The sequence below is a fragment of the Phacochoerus africanus genome, chromosome 10 (genome assembly GCF_016906955.1).
Source record: "Phacochoerus africanus isolate WHEZ1 chromosome 10, ROS_Pafr_v1, whole genome shotgun sequence".
Taxonomy (NCBI): Eukaryota; Metazoa; Chordata; class Mammalia; order Artiodactyla; family Suidae; genus Phacochoerus; species Phacochoerus africanus.
The window spans coordinates 2,025,532-2,043,909 of record NC_062553.1 but is presented as its reverse complement, the minus strand read 5'-3'; the positions used below and the strand labels follow the sequence as shown (position 1 = coordinate 2,043,909).

The 18,378-nt window shown below is 54.7% G+C and overlaps 1 protein-coding gene across 5 annotated transcripts in view; it reads right to left on the bottom strand.

The window, feature by feature from the left end:
* The window catches only part of RGS12 (regulator of G protein signaling 12), a 113,086-nt gene that overhangs the window by 25,022 nt on the left and 69,686 nt on the right, over positions 1 to 18,378 (bottom strand). The window contains exon 1 of one of the 5 annotated variants that reach the window (XM_047797943.1): positions 5,495 to 5,557. The exons of the other annotated variants lie outside the window; for them this stretch is intronic. The gene's annotated coding sequence lies outside the window, so the exon portion shown is untranslated. Of the gene's footprint in view, positions 1 to 5,494; positions 5,558 to 18,378 lie in introns of those variants that run through there. 5 annotated transcript variants of the gene reach the window in all.

The following is an 18,378-nucleotide window of genomic DNA, read 5'->3' as shown; positions in this document are numbered from 1 at the left end:
CAGAACAGAAGGACTGGAGCTCAGCTCCTCTCCTAAAAGCAACAAAATCTGCAACCAAATACTGAGCAATCTTCAACCACATGGACCGGAAACTTTCAAAAAGACATCCTACTCCAGAAGACAAAGAGGAGGCCACATCAAGAGGCAGGAGGGGTGATTATGCGATAAAAGCCACCCCATACCTCCCAGGTGGGAAGCCCCACAGACGGGAAAGTAACTAGTTCACAGAGACGCACCTACAGGAGTGAGGGTTCTGAGCCCCACATCAAACTCCCACGTGTGGGGATCTGGCACGGGGAGAAAGAGCCCCCGGAGCATCTGGCATTGAAGGCCAGTGGGGCTTGTGCGCAGGAGCTCCACGGGACTGGGGGAAACGGAGACCCCATCCTTAAAACACGCACACAGACATTCACGTGCGCTGGGTCCCAGGGCAAAGCAAAGTCTCCATGGGAAACTGGGTCAAACCTGACTGCAGTTCTTGGAGGACCTCCTGGGAAAACAGGGATGAATGTGGCTTGTTGTGGGGGAAGGACACTGGAAGCAAAGCTCTTAGGAATCATCATCAGCTGCCTTTCTCTGGAAGGGCCATTTGGGGAAAATCTGGCCGCACCCAATAGCACTGAGAAGCCTCAGGGCAAACAACAATCCAGGTGGGATCACAGCCCCTGCCATCAGTAAACCGGTTGCCTGAAGACCCCCGCCCCGGCACACAGCCACCTCTAATCCCATCCAGAGACAAAGCCCCACCCACCAGAGGAATAAGAATCAGCTCCACCTGCCAGTGGGCAGGCATCAGTCCCTCCTGTCAGGAAGCCTACAGCAAGCCCCCGTACCAACTACCAACTTCAGCCACGACGGGGGCAGACACCAGAAGTAAGAGACGCTACAACTCTATTATCTGTAAAAATGTCACCACACCCAAAACCTGTAACAATGAAAAGACAGAACGATAACTCAGATGAGGGAGAAAGAAAAACCCCAGAAAAACAGCTACGTGATCAGGAGATTGGCAGCCTCCAGGAAGAAGACTTTAGACTGTTGATGCTGAAGATGCAAGACATGGGAAATAAACTGGAGGCAAAGAGGGATAATTTACAGGAAACACAGAGCAAAGAGACACAAGAGGAAACTACTTGGAGAAGACGCCCTGCCCCCACCTCACAGCTTCACTGCAGGGAAGTGTCACTGTCTCCTGGATTTTGCTGTCACTGTTGGGGCTTTTTTTCCCCCTTTCAATTCATCCATGAGTCACAAAAATGCTTTCCAGGTGAAAAAGGGTTTTTTTCTTTGTCTTTTTAGGGCCGCAGCCAAGGCACATGGAGGTTCCCAGGCTAGGGGCCCAATCGGAGCTGCAGCTGCCGGCCTGCACCAGAGCCACAGCAACGCAGGATCCGAGCTGCATCTGCAACCTACACCACAGCCATGGCAACGCCCGCATCCTTAACCCACTGAGCGAGGCCAGGGATCGAACTCGAAACCTCATGGGTCCTAGTTGGATTCGTTTCCGCTGCGCCCTGATGGGAACTCCATTTTTTTTTTTTTTTTTGCAGGTGAGAAAGTTTTTGAAGTCTGTTTCAGATTTGCTGAAAACTAGAAAAGCCACACCTTTCTACTGGCGGGATACTCACGTAGGTTACGTGTTGCAAATAAACTTAGTGCTGTCTTAGTAATAAAATGTTACCGATGGTTTTCTAACTCAAGGCTTCAGCCCCTTTTCTCACCAGAACAGCTCATCCCAGCCACCACCTCAAGCCCTTGAACTGTTTAAACCACACCTCGAGGGCCTCTCACAGGGCCGGGGCGGCGGCTCGGCTTGGCCCTGGGTGCACACACCTGAGGACCGCACCGCCTGCCTGCCCCCCGCCAACCACGCCGCGGCACAGAGCGGAGGGACTTTACCTGGGTAGAGCTGATAAGAGCCACTGTGATGCCATCTAACCAAATACTTCCAACCATTCACCGCAAACCACCCCTCTGAATCCATACCAGGTCAGCCGGCGGCGCCCCCGGGGCCCCGGGCAAAGGCTCGGGCCACGCACAGAGACATGGTTCCTTAGCCTGCGCGCCCGCCCGAGGAGGCAAATTAGGGCCCTTTCTGCAGAGCTCCCAGGCCGAAGGCACAAAGGCAAGTCTCCCTCCAGCTCTGGAGAGAGACCCGTGCATACACTTCACACAAAGCACCGCGGCAGCCGCATCCATAATTTAGGGCGGACTTTAGCCTGCTGTTGCCGAGAAGGTGAATTATTTAGCAGGCAAAGGGAAGCTCCAGAAACTGCTCTTGGAGCTACAGACGCCGAAGATGAAGCCCTCGGGCCTTGGGGAATTTGCTTTCTGTTCAACTAGCAGTGGTCAAGGAAAACTTGTTGCCCTCTTAAAATGTTTTAATCCTGTAAACACAAGACATATCTCTTGGATGAGAAGGTGAGCACCCCAAGCGCAGAGTCAGAGGTGACCAGCCAGTGCCCCAAACCGAGGCACCTGGAAACCGCAAGACGCCCTTGAGGTCAGAGCGAAGCACTCGGTGACCATCCCACCGAAGCTGGGTTTGCCAGAGCTGGCGGGGCCCGGGTCGGCTGCCGGGCTGACCCAGTACAGATCCTTGGACGGACACCGCTGCATGAACACCCACAACCTGGAGTCAGTCCTCTGAAAAACCGCGTTAAATCAGTCTGACGTTTTCCAAGAACACAGCTCGGGCAAAGGGGTTAAGGATGCGGCTTAGCCCCGAGGTCTCTCGTTCCCTCCACACCCCTGGCTGCAAAGTCCCGAAGCAGCACCATCTGCCCGCGAGGCTCCGGTGCACAGGCGGAGTGGAGGCAGAGTCAGGCCGAGACACGGGTGGGCCCTAGCGCCCTGCGTCTCACTCATCCTGCCCAGGGGCTCCCGGCCTGATGTGTAAACAGCACAAGCGAAGACCTGAGTGGTGCAGCCAGGCTCAGAGAAGCAGAGCTGTTGGCACAGCTGATAAGCTGGGGAGGCAGGTGCTGAACAAGGCACCCTGGCAAAGCCCTTTCTTTCCCTGGCACTAAAAACACCCCTTTCTCAGAGCCACGTGTGCCATCCTTTGGGGGCAGCTTTTAATTCTGATGTAACTTCAAACTTGCAGGAAGTTACAAATATAGCAAAAGGAACTCCTGTATCCCCTTTACCGGGATTCACCAACCGTCTACGCTACCTGCGTATCATTCTCTCCCCTCCCCCGCCCCAGTCGGTCTTCTCCCCCCACCAACACACACACACACCCCTTTCCCCAAACGATTTGAGATTAAGTTGGAGACACCTCCTTCCTCCTAAACCCTGGGTGCACGTTTCTGAAGCGCAGACACATTCTCTTTCACAACCGCAGCACGGCTATCGAACCCGGGGCGGTGCCAACGTCCCTTCTGGCCACCTCCCCGTCCAGGGGCCGAGTCAGGGTGCTTAGCTGTCGTGTCTAAAGCTCCAGCCTTTCTCTGGTTCCTGGACCACCAGCCCGTTATTTGGGGACCGCCCCTCAGTCTGGGCTGCCTGACGTCCCCTCGCGGCCCGGCGAGGCGTGTCCTCCCCGTGTCCCCCCTGTGGGTCATCGCAGCACTGGTGGGGCTGGCTCCGGTGCCAGGCTCCTCCGCTCCAGAGGCACATCCGGCCCTTTGAGATGCTGCGTGTCCTGCTCCTCGGCGCGCGGGCCCCCGCATTTAGTGTCCCCCGGGCAGCGGCGCCCAGTACCAGCCCTCCGCCGCTCTCCTGTAGGAAAGGCCTTCCCTTCTCCCCACTCACCACCAAGTCACTCAGCGGCATCAGGCTGCTCTCAGTGGACTTTCTGCTTTACAACAGCTCATGTGCCACAAGCACCTGAGTTTCTTCTCTTCTCTTATATCCCACCTCCCTGCAGGCTGGCACCTGGCTCCTTCTGGTAAGTCCTCATCATGCATTGAGCACGTCCTCATTTTCTGGTGTAAAAAAGAACGTTCCAGGCTCATTTCGTACTTTCCCCGCTCCAGCCTAGGAAGCAGTCTTTGCTTCAAGGAACCCTGGTTCCTTTCGCGGAAGAGTGGTGTTTAAACACCAAGCTCTGGGCACAAGGGGTGCTCACTGCTCCGGGGCCTCCCAGTGGACAGAGCTAAGAAACGGACACGAATACCCACACGAGCGCATGAACACGCGGAGGCCTGCGTGTGTTTCCGTCTACGTCTGCACATCTATCTGCAAGCCATGCGTTCAGACTGACACTCTCAGCCCAACTCCAGCCTATTCTCCCTTTCCATGTTTGTCACTCCCTCCCCGAGTGCAGAACTAGACACCACACACCACTGCCAAAACGGAACCACTAACTCGAGTTTAATCCTTTCTTAGACAAAAACCCACATACAGCGCAAAGTGGCCATGCAGTTTTAAACCACATCATCTACTTTTGAAACCTTGTATTTGCTCCTCAGTGAACGGGCCCAGCCTTTCAACTGACCAGGCCTCAAGAACCTGCCATAAAGTCGCGACGAGGGAGAAGCTCAGCGGTGGCGGAAAGCTGGGGTGGGGAGACCAGGCCTGCTGGTCCCTCTGGCCCTGGGGGCAGGCGGCGATGGGCTGCAGGGGCCTGAATAGCCTTGTGCCCTGGTTTCCCCGTGGGGAGAAATGGACAACGCGGGGCTGGGCGAGAGAGCACGAGGGAGTCTTTGCCTGTGGACCTCGCATGGGAAGAGTAGCAGACACTGACTGACTCCCAAGTGAGAGTATCCTAGTCCCTCCCTTCAAACAACCCGGACGGAAGGCCAGGCTCGAGGTGAGAGTTGTGGGACTTGCCTGCGTTCTGCATTGAAAGGGGGTGGCACCCGTGGTGGGGGGCTGCCTGGCCCACAGCCCCCCGCCCCTCCCCTCCCCTGCTCCATCCTCGTCATCGGAGTCGGCCGCACCCGGCCCCCGCCACGGCAGTCACCCCAAGAGTGTCCTCTTCACTCCCCAGCTGTGGACCTGGCATGGCTCACACAGTTAAAGCAGCGGGCCTTTTTTCCTCGAAGAAATCGCACGCAGAATCCCTGCGTGGGCCGGGTCGGCTGGGAAGAACAGGGCACGGCCAGGAACAGGGGGCCAGGCCCCGCGCCACTCCCTGCTGGAGCCGGCGCGGCCTCGGGCAGGCCGCCCGGCTCCTCCTTAACGAAAGGTCTGCCAGTGTTGACTGAGAACTGGCATCTGCGGAGCCGCAGCTCCTCAGACCCCGGCCCGTCGGCCGTTTCCCCAGTGAGGATGCCGACGCGTGACGCCCTCCCAGGACCTGCCTGGGAGGAGCTGGTGGCCGCACTGAGACCGCTCCCAGAGTCACCGTTCATGAGCTCGCAGCCCAATGTCACCACCCTGGAGGGCAGCCAAGGCCTCCCCGCTCCTAGGGCCCAGGGACCCTTCCATCCACCTCCCAGGGGAGAAACGCGGGCCCGAACAGCAGAAATCTAAGTGCCGGGCTGTCCTGGAGTCACTTCCAGCAAAGCCCATGTGTCACTGTGCTGGCAGAGCACAGAGAACCAACCTTCCGCGCCTGAAATGACACAGTCCTTCTGGAGACTGAAATGCCAAGCAGATGGGGGTGAAACGCTGGGCGAGCTCTCGAGGCCACGTGAGCGGGCGGACCAGTAACCAAAAAGGGTCAGTGTGGGAAGTGTGAGGCGACAAGCGCAGGGGTGTTGTCACTTGTCACACTGAGTGTTCAGGATTCCAGGCGCAGCGCCAGCAACCACCACACAAGCGGCTGGCTGGCTCCCTGGCATCTGACCACCGGGGTCTCAGAAAGGGGCGTAGAACACTTTTTAAAGATTAGCCCTAATCGAATTCATTTATTATGCTGAGTGGAACCAAAAAGTCTATATTATTCACTTACTAATTCCTTTGTGAAATCAATGTTCCATTTCAACAAACAAAACTCAGTGTAGGAAGACATTCTTTTTTTTCCTGAAAAGCTGCACCCACGGTATATGGAAGTTCCCAGGCCAAGGGCCGAATTGGAGCGGCAGCTGCCAGCCTGCACCACAGCCACAGCCATAGCCACAGCAGATCCGAGCCAGTCTGTGACCTACACCACAGCTCATGGCAACGCCGGACCCTTGTTAACCCACTGAGCGAGGCCAGGGATCGAACCCGAGTCCGCACGGACCCTCGTCGGGTTCGTTACCGCCGAGCCGTGACGGGAACGCCTGTGTCAGTGTCAGTTTCCCAGCTCTGACGGCTGTATTTCTGCGGTGCACTGGTGAGAAGGTCACTGTCAAGTATTCAGGGAGGAGAAGGATATCCCCACGGCGCCTCGCTCTCAAACGGCGTAAAAATGTTCTTTGTGCTACAGCTGCGATTTTTGACAGTTTGATATGGTTTCAGACTGAAAAAAATTGACATGGTGCAAAGAAAAGTCGCGCTAAAGATAAACAAAGGCCGAGGTGCCCCCTGGCCGGCTTGCCCTCTCTCCCCCGCCTGCCCTGGGGAGCTGTCAAGCCCAGCTCTCCTACGGAACAAGCAGAGACCACTCTGCTCACCGCGTGTGCTTCCCAAACCGGACGAGGCCCCACGATGAGCAAGAGACGAGTGAGGCGGCCGCCCCGACTCTCCTCTGTCAACGGGAATCCGCCGAAGGTCTGCTTTGCGGCCCCTCTGACCCCAGCCCGGCGCCCCCCGGCGCAGGTGGGCTGGTGCCCCGCCTGGGCTCTGGAGTCACACCGCCTGACTGCATCAGCCCCTCGCCTCGCTGGGCGAGGTCCTCTCCGTCTGCGATGCTGCAGCAAAACGCGAGGACCAACATCGCAGGACGCCGGGAAGACCTCACGCCTCACCAAGTCACTTCGCCTTTCCCTAAAGCCACAGGAGTCACGGCACACGGGGACTACGCGAGCACTGTGACCGGCGGCACCAGGCACACGGGAGGCATTGGGCAGTCCCGGCGGACAAAGAGGTCACGAATGCCAACCCCAGCTAGTGAGACGGCACAGGCTGAAGGGCACACAGCTTCCCACTGTATACACCTCGCAGTGCGAGCGCACAGCTCGTGAAACAGTTTCTCCTGCAAAACGTTAAGCATAAATCTAACGTCCCTACTGATCATGGCCTAAACTTCTAGTCTTATCTCCCCCCCAGAGGACACCCGCCTTCCTAGTTTGGTTTGGATCCATGAACCCCTTCAGCTCTAAAAGCCATGACTGGCCACATGATGGCCATGCTGCAGGATGTCTAATTAGGTGATGGTATCACTTGTAAACGATGACTTTTGGTTTCTTCCTTTACAAATCTTTTTTTATTTATTTTTTACTGGCTTTTTTTTTTTTTTTTGGCTTTTTAGGGACGCACCTGCAGCACATGGAGGTTCCCAGGCTAGAGGTCTAATCGGAGCTACAGCCACCGGCCTACGCCATAGCCATAGCAATGTGGGATCCGAGTGGCATCTGCAACCTACACCATAGCTCACGGCAACGCTGGATCCTTAACCCACTGAGCAAGGCCAGGGATCGAACCCGAAACCTCATGGTTCCTAGTCGGATTCGCTTCCGAGGCGCCGTGATGCTAACGCCTACAAGTCCTCAAATTTATTTTTCCTGCTTCGCAGTGTCGGCCAGAATCATCAAAACAATGTTAAATAGTTGCTAAGATATGGAACATCTTTGTCTTATTCCTGGTTCTAATGGGGGGTATTGCTGATGTTTGCCTATTACATACAACTTTCCAAAATGGAACAGGGAGATGTAGCCTCACTGGTAGAACAAACAAGTGGTTACCAGTGGCGGGGGGGGGGGGCGTTTAAGAGAGACAAACTGTTGTGTATAAAATAAGCTACGGGGGAGTTCCCACTGTGGCTCAGCAGTGATGAACCTGACCGGTATCCATGAGGACACAGGTTCGATCTTTGGCCTCACTCAGAGGGCTAAGGATCCGGCATTGCTGTGAGCTGTGGTGTCGGTTGCAGATGCAGCTCAGATCCCACATTGCCATGGCTGTGGCGACTTGGACCCCTCGCTTGGGAACTTCCATATGCCACAGGTACGGCCCTAAAAAAATAAATAAATAAAAATAAAAATAAAAAATAAGCTCAGGATATATTATATAACATGAGGAATATAGATAATGTTTTCTAATAACTATACATGGAGCACAGCCTTTAAAAGTTACAAACCACCGTATTGTGCCCTTGTAACATGTGAATAAATACTGCGCATCAACTATACTTCAACCAAAAAGTGGGGACTTGATTTCATCCGTTGCGCCTTTGGCCTCCACTGTGAACATCATGTTTTTTTGGTTCTTGTTTTTCGTTGGTCTGTTTTCTTCTTAGGGCTGCACCTGCGGCACACAGAAGTTCCCGGGCTGCTGGTCGAAGCAGAGCTGCCGCTGCCAGTCTAAGCCACAGCCACAGCCAAGCTGGACCTGAGCCGCATCTGCAGCCTGCACCGCACCTCGCAGCAATGCCTGATCCTTAGCCCACTGAGCAAGGCCGGGGATGGAGCTGACATCCTCACAGATACTAGTCAGGTTCTCAACATGCTGAGCTACAGCAGGAACCCCCAATGGTCATGTAGTTTTACTCTTTAATCCATGAATACAACACGACCTGCTGGTGAATGCGATGTGCTCCACTGCAGTGTATGCCCCGGGAAGGCAGGGACTTCGTTTTGTCCACCAGTGGATCTCCAGCGCCCAGAACAGTCTTTAGAAGGAAGTAGACTCTCAGCAAATAACTGTCGAGTGAATGAATGGTGACGTAGGTGGAAAATTCTCGACTGTTAAACTATCCTTGCATTCCTCGACTAAAACTCACTTCATGAGGATGCCTTTTTTTTTCTTTTGAGGGCTGTACCTGTGGCATATGGCAGTTACAGGCCAGGGGTCAAATTGGAGCTGCAGCTGCGGGCCTTCACCACAACAGCATAGGATCCAAGCCACATCAGCGACCTACACGAAAGCTCACGGCAATGCCAGATACTTAAACCACTGAGCAAGGCCAGGGATTGAATCCATGTCCTCATGGATACTCGTTGGGTTCATTACCCCTGAGCCACAACGGGAACTCTGAGGATGCAGTGTTTAAAAAAAAAAACAAACAAAAAAACTGCTGGATTCAATTCGCTAAAATTCTATTTAGGAAGTTTCCACCTTTGCTCATACGTTAAATTGGCCAATAATCCTGTTTCGGTACCAAAGTTATGCTGGCTTTGCGAAATGACCAGGGTCGCTCCTGTGCTCTACATGCTGCGTGGCAGGCGGCGCTGTCTACCACTTCCGCTGCCCTCCTTGCGGGAGCGCTATCCCCACCCTCAACACGGACGTCAGGCCTGGCTTTGTGGTGCGCCTTGGCCAAAAGGCTCGCGAGCAAAGCGTGCTGCTTAGAGGGAGGACCTGCCGGCTCGGCCGCGTCCCCCTCTCTGCCACAAGACCCACAGCGTCCCACGGAGGAACTGCTCCGACAACCTGCTCCTGGAGTGAAACCACGTAGAACCAACAAGGCCAGGCTGCAGCAGGCATCTAACATAAGCGACAAGGAAGTTCTGCTTTCTTAAAGCCGCTAACACTGTGGAGTTATTTGGGGTTTTGTTTGTTTGTCTTTTTAGGGCCGCGCCCATGGCATCGGGAGGTTCCCAGGCTAGGGGTCCACCAGAGCGACAGCTGCCGGCCACAGCCACAGCAACGCCACCGCTACACAGGATCTGAGTCTCAACTGCAACCTACAACAGCTCACAGCCACGCCGGATCCTTAAGCCACTGAGCAAGGCCAGGGATCAAAGCGGCATCCTCCTGGACACTGGTCGGGTTTGTTACCGCTGAGCGGCCACGGAAGCCCTGGAGTTACTTGCTATTGCCTTGCTATTTGTCCTAGCCGAAGCGTATGCCCACCTACAAGCCGGCGCAGGCAGGTTGCCTTTAAGGGTGCAGATCTTAACTTCCAAATTATTTTTGCTTACGTTGATTCATCTGGAACCAAAGTTTCCTCTTCTTTGGCTAACTGCATTTCCCTAAACGTGGTCCGCCTGCCCTGGTGATGTGCTAGGATAAGGTTATCACAGAGTGATCTCACAACTTCACTTCGCCCTTAGCTATGTTATCTGTCTTCCGCCTTCTCGAGGCCTTTCCCCCTCTTTCTCCTGACCCTACGTACTGGAGTTTTATTAATCAGTTACGCACTGGTTTGTTTTCCATTTTGTTAATTTCTGCTTTACCCTTAACCTTAATTTGTGTTTCTTTTGCTCTGTTTTCCCTACCTTATGCTGAAAGTTTATTTCCCAAACTTCCCAACTTTTCTTTTTTATAATATATACTTAATATGACAAATTCTTCTCGAAAACTGCTTGGACTGTCCCACCGATGTCAATATGTAGCACTGTCATTGCTACACAGTTCTCAGCGATACTATAATTTCGGTCTTAGTTTTCTCCTTGACCTATGGACTACTTAGAAACACAGTTTTAAACGTTCAAACGTACAGATTAGTTTTGTCTTTCCGTGACTGACTTCTGCTGAAAGTAGGTGTGGTCTGTGAGATAGAAACGTATTTCTAATTTGTAGCAACCGCATTTCTGGAGTGTGATATTGTCAACTTTGGTGACTACTCCCTGTTCCTTTGGGGGAAAATATCCCATTTTCTCTAGTGGGCGCAAAAATGTAGCTAGATTGATTGATAGATAGATAGATGGATAGACAGACAGAGACATGATTTGAGGATGTCAGATTTAAGTTGTCTGCTTTATAATTCAAATACTCTGTAATCTTACTCTCTTTCTTATCAGCTTGATCTCTCAGTTTCTGCAAAGCTAAGTTAAAGTCTCCCCCAACAGCACCTGTCCACTTCTACCGCAGTTCATCTAATTTCGCTTTACAAATGCAAGGCTCTATTTTTGGTGCACGCTGCCTGCTTTGTTCTTTTTTTTTTTTCAATTGTTGTTTCACTGTGAACTGTTTTGCCTGATGTTCACATTACCATACTAGTTTTCGTTTTTCATAGGATCTACCTGAGAAAATAACTCATCTCATTGAATTTGTTCAATCTTCCTGTGTCCTTCGGTTTTAAACTTGAATTTGAAATCTACCTGGAGAGTTTTTCCCCTTGATGCTCTTTCTCTACCATTGACCTTGTGATGTCCTTCAGGACCCGTCCTAGGCGCGTCCCTCTACCTGGTCCTTCTAGGCCATTTGACCCCCTCCAGTCTCCGCTTACGCTGGAAATGCAATTAAACCAGCAGGAGTAGTGACAACAGGGGCTGCCGTCTAAGTAGCTCTTTATTATGCGCCAGGTCCTGATCTGAGAGCATCTCCTGTGTTAGACCATTTTGTCCCCACGGGAAGTCCTTACGACGACGGGTCCGGACGGAGGGCCGTGGCGGCCAGCTGGCAGCAGAGTCAAGATTTAAGCCAGAGTCCATGCTCTGCCTCGCATCTCCTCCATCTCAGTCTTCCTTGGTCCAGTGGGAGTTCCTGCCGCCAGCGATGGCTAAATCAGCCCTGAACGCCTAAGCAAGTGCAAAGGGCCCGGAATAAGCAAAGCTGCCCGAGGACCACACACGGAGCTCGACGGGCACTTCGGAGCCACGTGATTACGACCCTGGAGCTGATCCAGGGACAGAGAGACCAATGGGACAGAAGACAGAGGCCAGAAGCAGACCCGCGAATATACGATTACCTGATAAAGGTGCTGCTCCCTCAGTGGGGAAGGGACGGCCTTCTCTACAAACGGGGCTCACAGGAAAAGTGAATGTGAACTCACATCATAAACAAAACCTCAGTTCAGGTCATCAGAGGCCTCAGCGCCAAAGACGGAACAAGGATGGTTTGACCTTCAGGATCCTGGAAGGACAACACCTGCTGCAAAAGCACCGGCAGAAAGGGGAAAACGATGAACCGGACGATGCGAACATTAAAAACGGCTGGTCGTCAAAAGACACCACGAAGGGGCTGAACAGGTAGGTAATCAGCAGAAAGCTCCTCTGATCACAGAAATCCAATGCAAAAACCACTTCCAGGAAATAACTTTCTTTTCTGTCTTTCTTTTTTAGGGCCACACCTGCAGCATATGGAAATTGCCAGGCTAGGGGTTGAACTGGAGCCATAGCTGCCAGCCTACACCACAGCCCCTGCAACGCGAGATATGAGCCACATCTGCAAACTTCACCACAGCTCACAGCAACACCAGGTCCTTAACCCACTGAGCGAGGCCAGGGATCGAACCCACTTCCTCTCGGTTACTGGTCAGGTTCCTAACCCACTGAGCCACAGTGAGAACTCCTTCCGGGAAATAACTTTAAAGTCTCCTGCAGACCGACAAGGAAAGGTAGACGATCCATGAGGAAAGGGGCCGAGGTCTTGCATCTTGCATGTTGCACTTCACGGAAGCGGACATCTGAGTGGCCAAACACAGAGGAAAGGCGCTCCAGCCCTCCGTCATCACAGACCTGCAGACTGAGCCAGACTCCAGTGCCCAACCCCTGCTCAATGGTCAACGTGAAACAGGCGACGGAAGATGCCAGTGGCAGAGGACGCCCAGAGCCCCCTTGCCCCGCTGGCCGACGCCCGCGCTGGAAAGCTGTTTGCAGACCTGGCCAGACGTGCTACAGCCCGGCGCACGCAGACGCCACGGCCAGCCCATCACAGCAGAAGCGCGTGCTGTGTCCATGCGACCGCAGCACCACTGGGACAGCAAACGGCACGGGCCGCAGAGCAGGCAAGCACCTAACGACAGAGCAGCACAGCTGCGGCAGGAGAACACTCAGGACTCGACGCCTGACGACACACGGAAGGGTACACGCTGCGCGGACTCCTCCCGTTAAGTCAGGCCCGGGCAAAGCGCACCAGCGGTGGCGGTGGTCAGGCTGGTGGCAGAGGGGAGGGGGTGCCCGGGGCCGGTGGCACGGACGCTGACCTCGGGGAAGTCCCTGAGGTCACACACGGTGGCCTCAGTTATCCTCCAATAAACTGAGCTCGGACTTGAAGACTAATTTATCAGCTGCATCCGAAGTGTTTAATAAAATCACACCTCGAAATGCGGGCGGAAGACAAGAGCGGCCTTTCTGAGGCAGCATCCTTCAAGGTAAAACGCGGTTTTGCGGAATTGTCTCCCGCGGACGGTCGTCAGCCGCTGCCCTTTGTAGATCTGTCGTCTTCGTCGCACACAGACTGGTGAGGCGGCGTCAGGGGCCCAGCACGAGTGCGGGTGTCCGAACTCCCCATCAGGCGCCGCGCGCACACGCGTCTGTCCAAGGGTGACGGCGGCGACACGCCTGAGCAGCACCGCCTGAGAACAGAGGACCAAGCCGGGAGCAGCGCCGGCAGATGGGCCAAGGGCTCTGGTGTCCCCTCCTCCGTGCCCTGACACCAGCAGGACACGGGAAGGGAGCCGGCCCCAACCCAGCCTGCCCTCCCGGCCTTCCAGCCACTTGTCCACGCTCAGCTCAGCGGTCACACCCCGCTGGTGTCAGTGAACCGAGCTCGACTGTGTCCGCATCGTCTGATGGGACTGCTCGTAAAGAAGCCCTTGGACGCGTTCCAGCAGGTCGGGATTGGACAGGAGAGGTGGCCCGGAGGGGCTCTGATGGCAGGAACCTGGAAGCGCGGCCACGCCTGGGCTGGAGCCACTCAGTGACCCGTGTCCCTGGGCCAGCAGGCACTACACCCCCAGCCACCTTCTGGAGCAAACCACAGTGAGTAGCGCCAGGCCTCGGGGGCCGCGTGGGGACAGCGGGAATGACAGCGTGTGAGGGGCCCCAGGGCACCTGACCACAGCCCCGCAGGCTGCTGCCACCTCCACCTGAGCACCCCCGCCTCGAGGAGATTCACCAGCAGGAACTGAGCTGCTGGCCTTTCCCTACATGCTGCTGGACAAGCTCCCCCACATCCCTGCCACCCGTGGGGTCCCCGGGACTGGCGTCTGGAGTGAACTGAGTGCTGGCAAGACGCACGTTCCCCCAAACAGGAGGCTGAGCTTAGCCAGGACAACTCCGAGGGTCAGCTCCCGGCAGGGGCAGGACAGCCCCTCATTGTCCACTCCCCCAGTGCATTCTGATGCTGTGACTTTCACAGCCAGCACTAAAGTCCCCAGAACACTGGAAGGGTGTGGGGCAGTCAGAGCCCATGGACCCCAGAGCTGGGTGCGCGTCCATCACCACCTGCTTCTGTGGGCTCCATACTGGGCCGCGAGGTGGACACATCAGGGGCAGGGCTGCGGAAAAAAGCCTGAGTGAGGCCGTTTCCATCCCACAGTCAATGGACAACCACTGAAGGTCCTCATGCAAGGAGGTGCCCTGACCCAAGGTTTGTTCTGAATTTTACAGACCACATCCTACAATTATAGTGAAAAAATTCAATCACAAGAGTTCTGTGTCTGGCCACGATGGTGTAACTGGGACAGGACTTCTCCTCCTGCTCATGATCTAGTACTAGAAAATGAGGCAAAACTGGATTCAGTTCCTGGTGCAAAGGAAATCAATGAGATGAGCCCTGAGGTCGCCCAGCCGCCTGCCAGGAGGCATTTGACAGACCGTGGCACAGGAAAGGGGAGCCAGGTCAGTCACAGCCTTCTCGCCGAGTCCCAGAGATAGAGACGAGAATTAGGCCACGTTGGTCGGAAGCTGCAGGCCCAGGAGGAAAGGCCGGTGGAAAAAGAGCCCCAGAAGCCCAGGGCTCTGCTGCTGCTGCATCCCAGGCTATGCACACAGGGTGAGACCCCAGGAGGTCAGGCACAGCCGAGAGGTGCAGGCGGAACACCCCCAGAGCCGCACAGGGCTGGGAGAATGCTGAGTCCCCCCAGCCTCCCAGTTCCTGCTGAACACCAGCCTTCAAGGGAGGCTGCCCCCCGACCCCTGCCACCAAGTGTCAGTCTTCAGCAGTGGGGCTAAACTAGCTGACTGTGAGAGCCACTCTGGATCTGCCCTAAAAAAGCCTGAAAACCAGCCTCAAGGGGATCAAGCCAATCCACAAGTGGCTTGACTGCCAAGTAAAACAACCCCCTCTGCTCTTCAAAGAAAGCCAAGGACATCCAGCACAGTCAAACATCCCTAGATGTGAAGATGCAGAGAAATGTGACCCGTGACAGGAGAAAAAGCAGTCAGTGGAATGGAGCTGGCAGTGACAGCAAGGATGAGTCAGCAGACAGAGACCTGAAGACACTTAGAGATGCTGTAACAAGCTCAAGACTTTAAAGGAAGCTGAGCACACCGGGAGAGAAGTGAAGGGCGGTAAAGACCCAAAAGGGACTGCTGGAGATGAAAAAGAAATCTCTGAGAGGAAGCGGTCGCAGGGTGGAATTAACAGCATATTAAACACTGGAGAAGAAGAGATCGGTGAACCTAAAGACTGAGCCAAAGAAGCTAAGAAACCCGGCCTGGAGGAAGAGCTCAAGCCGTCTCTGCGATTCAGGTCCCCAGAGCAGAAGGGCGAGCAACCTCTGACCCTCAAAGCACCTCGGCGGCAAACACACAGCAAGATCAGCACAACCAGCCCAAGACGCCTCATAACTAAGCTGCTGAAAGCCAGTGAGAAAGAAATCCTTTTTTTTTTTTTTTTTGTCTTTTTAGGGCTGCACTTGCGGCATATGAAGGTTCCCAGGCTAGGGGTCTAATTGGAGCTGTAGCCACTGGCCTCCACCACAGCTCACGGCAACGCCAGATCCGAGCCGCGTCTGTGACCTACACCGCAGCTCATGGCAATGCCGGATCTTTAACTCACTGAGCGAGGCCAGGGATCGAACCTACGTCCTCATGGATGCCAGTGAGATTCGCCGCCTCTGTGCTGCGACGGGAACGCCAGAGAAAGAGAAATCCTAAAAGCTAAGAAGCTCTGCCCAGAGGCCTGTGCTTTCTCTCTTACCATTTTCCTAATCTGCACGAAAGCGGCTCCGGTCGAGCCCTTGAGAAAAGCCACTGAGCCTCCCAACTCACGGTCGGCCTCTACACCTGCCCCTCTCCACCCCACCCGTGCAACACTCTCCCGCAGCAACTTCACACACGTTCTCCCGAGAGGGAAGCTAATAAAAATTCCAGACCATTTTGAAAGTCCTTGGGTAAAAAGCTTCAAACATTTAAAACTAATTATTTCAGTAACGTCGTCATAGAAGAGAAACACGCGAGTGAACACACGTGCGTAAGAGGCGCAACGCGGGCTTGGCGGGAGTGGCCCCGGGGGCTGCCCGCTCACTAAATGCAGATTTTCCCGCAGTTTCCCAGGAGAGGCTTCCAATCCCCGGGGAAGGACACACACCTGCTTCCAGGTAGGGCCTCTTGGGGATGAGGCGGAACAGTCACAAAAGGGGCCTCCAGGGCGACGGCGAGGCTTTGGGAAAAAGGGCTCAGGCAGGTGTGGCCACGTGTGAGCAGGTGGCACTTCTGGGGAAAAGGTATGCGGTCACTGGTTTTATCACTTTCGCCAGGGAACTCCTAGCTTTGCTACTTTTGAAATTCTGTTTGCTTGAACAAAAATTCACAATATAAATAATTACTAATAGAAACTCTCTCCAAATATCTTGTAGAACTGGAAAGAGATAAGTACACTGGAAGGAATCTTGGCAGAAATCAAGTCTCCATGCTTCCAAAAGCTAAAATCCAAGTCTGACTGGTGTTTACGAATACTTAGTACTCTGTGCCCTGTAAATACACTGCGCTGCTCTGGGCATAAGTTTTAAGTTCCAAGCAGACCATACGGGACATGCTGCATCACACCAAATAAAGACTTCTGGTTAAGACGAGCCTCTAACACGGCAAATTAGAAACTAACATCCCAGCTCTACTATTTAGCAAACATTTCTGAAAACGTGCAATTAGGCTGCACTCTTTTTCTGACGAGGCAAATACGAATTCACCAAATTTCTGTACAAGCCCCAGGGCCCTACTATGAAACCTTCACATCCTGCTTTCATAATTTTATAGAAATCCTGAAGATGACAGCACCTTGTGTGTAAAGACAGGTGAATTTAACTCCCTCGGTTAACAGGCGTGTAAGCCTCGCCTGGGCCAGGCTGTGAGCGGGAAGCAGTCTGACCGCTGCCCTCGGCGGGGGGAGAAGAGGCCATCGGCCCGGGGCAAAGCTGAAGGCGCCGACGGGAGGGAACGGTGTGCAGCGGGCACCCCTCCGTGGCCAGGCCCTGCCGACGTGTGTGGTTGGGGCGGGGAGCCAGCCGAGGAGCCCGGACGGGCCTGGAGCCACTTCCAGCGAATGAGCAAAGGCAGCAGGAGTTTTCCGTGTGCTGCACTTATTCTCGGATGCGGGGCGGTGTTCAAAGAGAGACGCTCTCAACCCCGAAGACCTGAAAGAGTAAAGTCACTTCTGGAAACCAGAGTTTACTGTGAACGCAAAGCACATGGGAAGCAGAGCTGGGAGGGGCAGGAGCGGACCTAGGCGGGAGGCGGGAGGAACGCCGAGCCTGGAGGTGGGGTACGGGGCCCCCTGCTGGATCTGGATCGGACCCAGACAGTGCCCAGCACGGTTCCCCAGCAGGGCTATGGGGGTGGCAGAACCTGCAGAGTCATGGCCAGCAGCCACGCCCACCGGGCTGGGCTCGGCCCTGGCCAGGTGTGTGCCAACTGCACCCTGGAGAGGGATCGGCGGACAGGAGAACACTGGCCACCCCCTGGAGGAGCAGGTGGCAGGGAGGCCGGGAACCTCCTCTGTGGAGAAGCGGTCCTCTCGCCTCTCCTCCCGCAGGTTCTGTTTCAAACAAAACAAACCTGCGCAGGGCAGCTCCCCAGGTAAGTGCGGGCGAGAGAGGAGGAGACGGACCTTCCCTTCCCCACATCCTCTGCACGGCGGGGTGGAGCGGGGCGATGAAAAATCAGCCACGAACTTAGCAAAAGCAAGTGAAAAAGACGGCTCAGTCTGATGTCATAAGCTTCAAATGAGAAAAAAGAAAGGGGGGGAAGCCAAGAAAAGATAAAAATAATGAGGTTTTGACAGGTTCTCTCTGACCCACCAGCAGTTGACCTGGGGAGGAAAGCACATCAACAAAACCCTCAGCAGGTGACAGGAGGCCAGGGAAAGTCAAGGTTAAACCCCGGGTAGAGCCCAGGTGGCACTACGGGTGTCGGCTCAAGCAGGAAGGACAAGGGCTCAGCACGAAGGCCTCTCCAGGCTCAAGAACCTCAGTGCCAGAAAGCACAGTGACAAGGGCCTGGGGACTGCTGGCATCGCAGACAGGAGGATGAATCGACAGATGGGTAAATGGACGGATGGCGGATGGGTGGTGGGTGGATGGGTGGGTGGGTAGGTGGGTGGGTGGATGGTGGGTGGATGAAGAATGGGTGGATGGATGGATGACTAGGTGGGTGGGTGGATGGATGATGGATGGATGACGGATGGTGGGTGGATGAGTAGGTGGGTGGGTGGATGGATGAGTAGGTGGGTGGGTGGATGAGTAGGTGGGTGGGTGGGTGGATGAGTAGGTGGGTGGGTGGGTGGATGGATGGATGG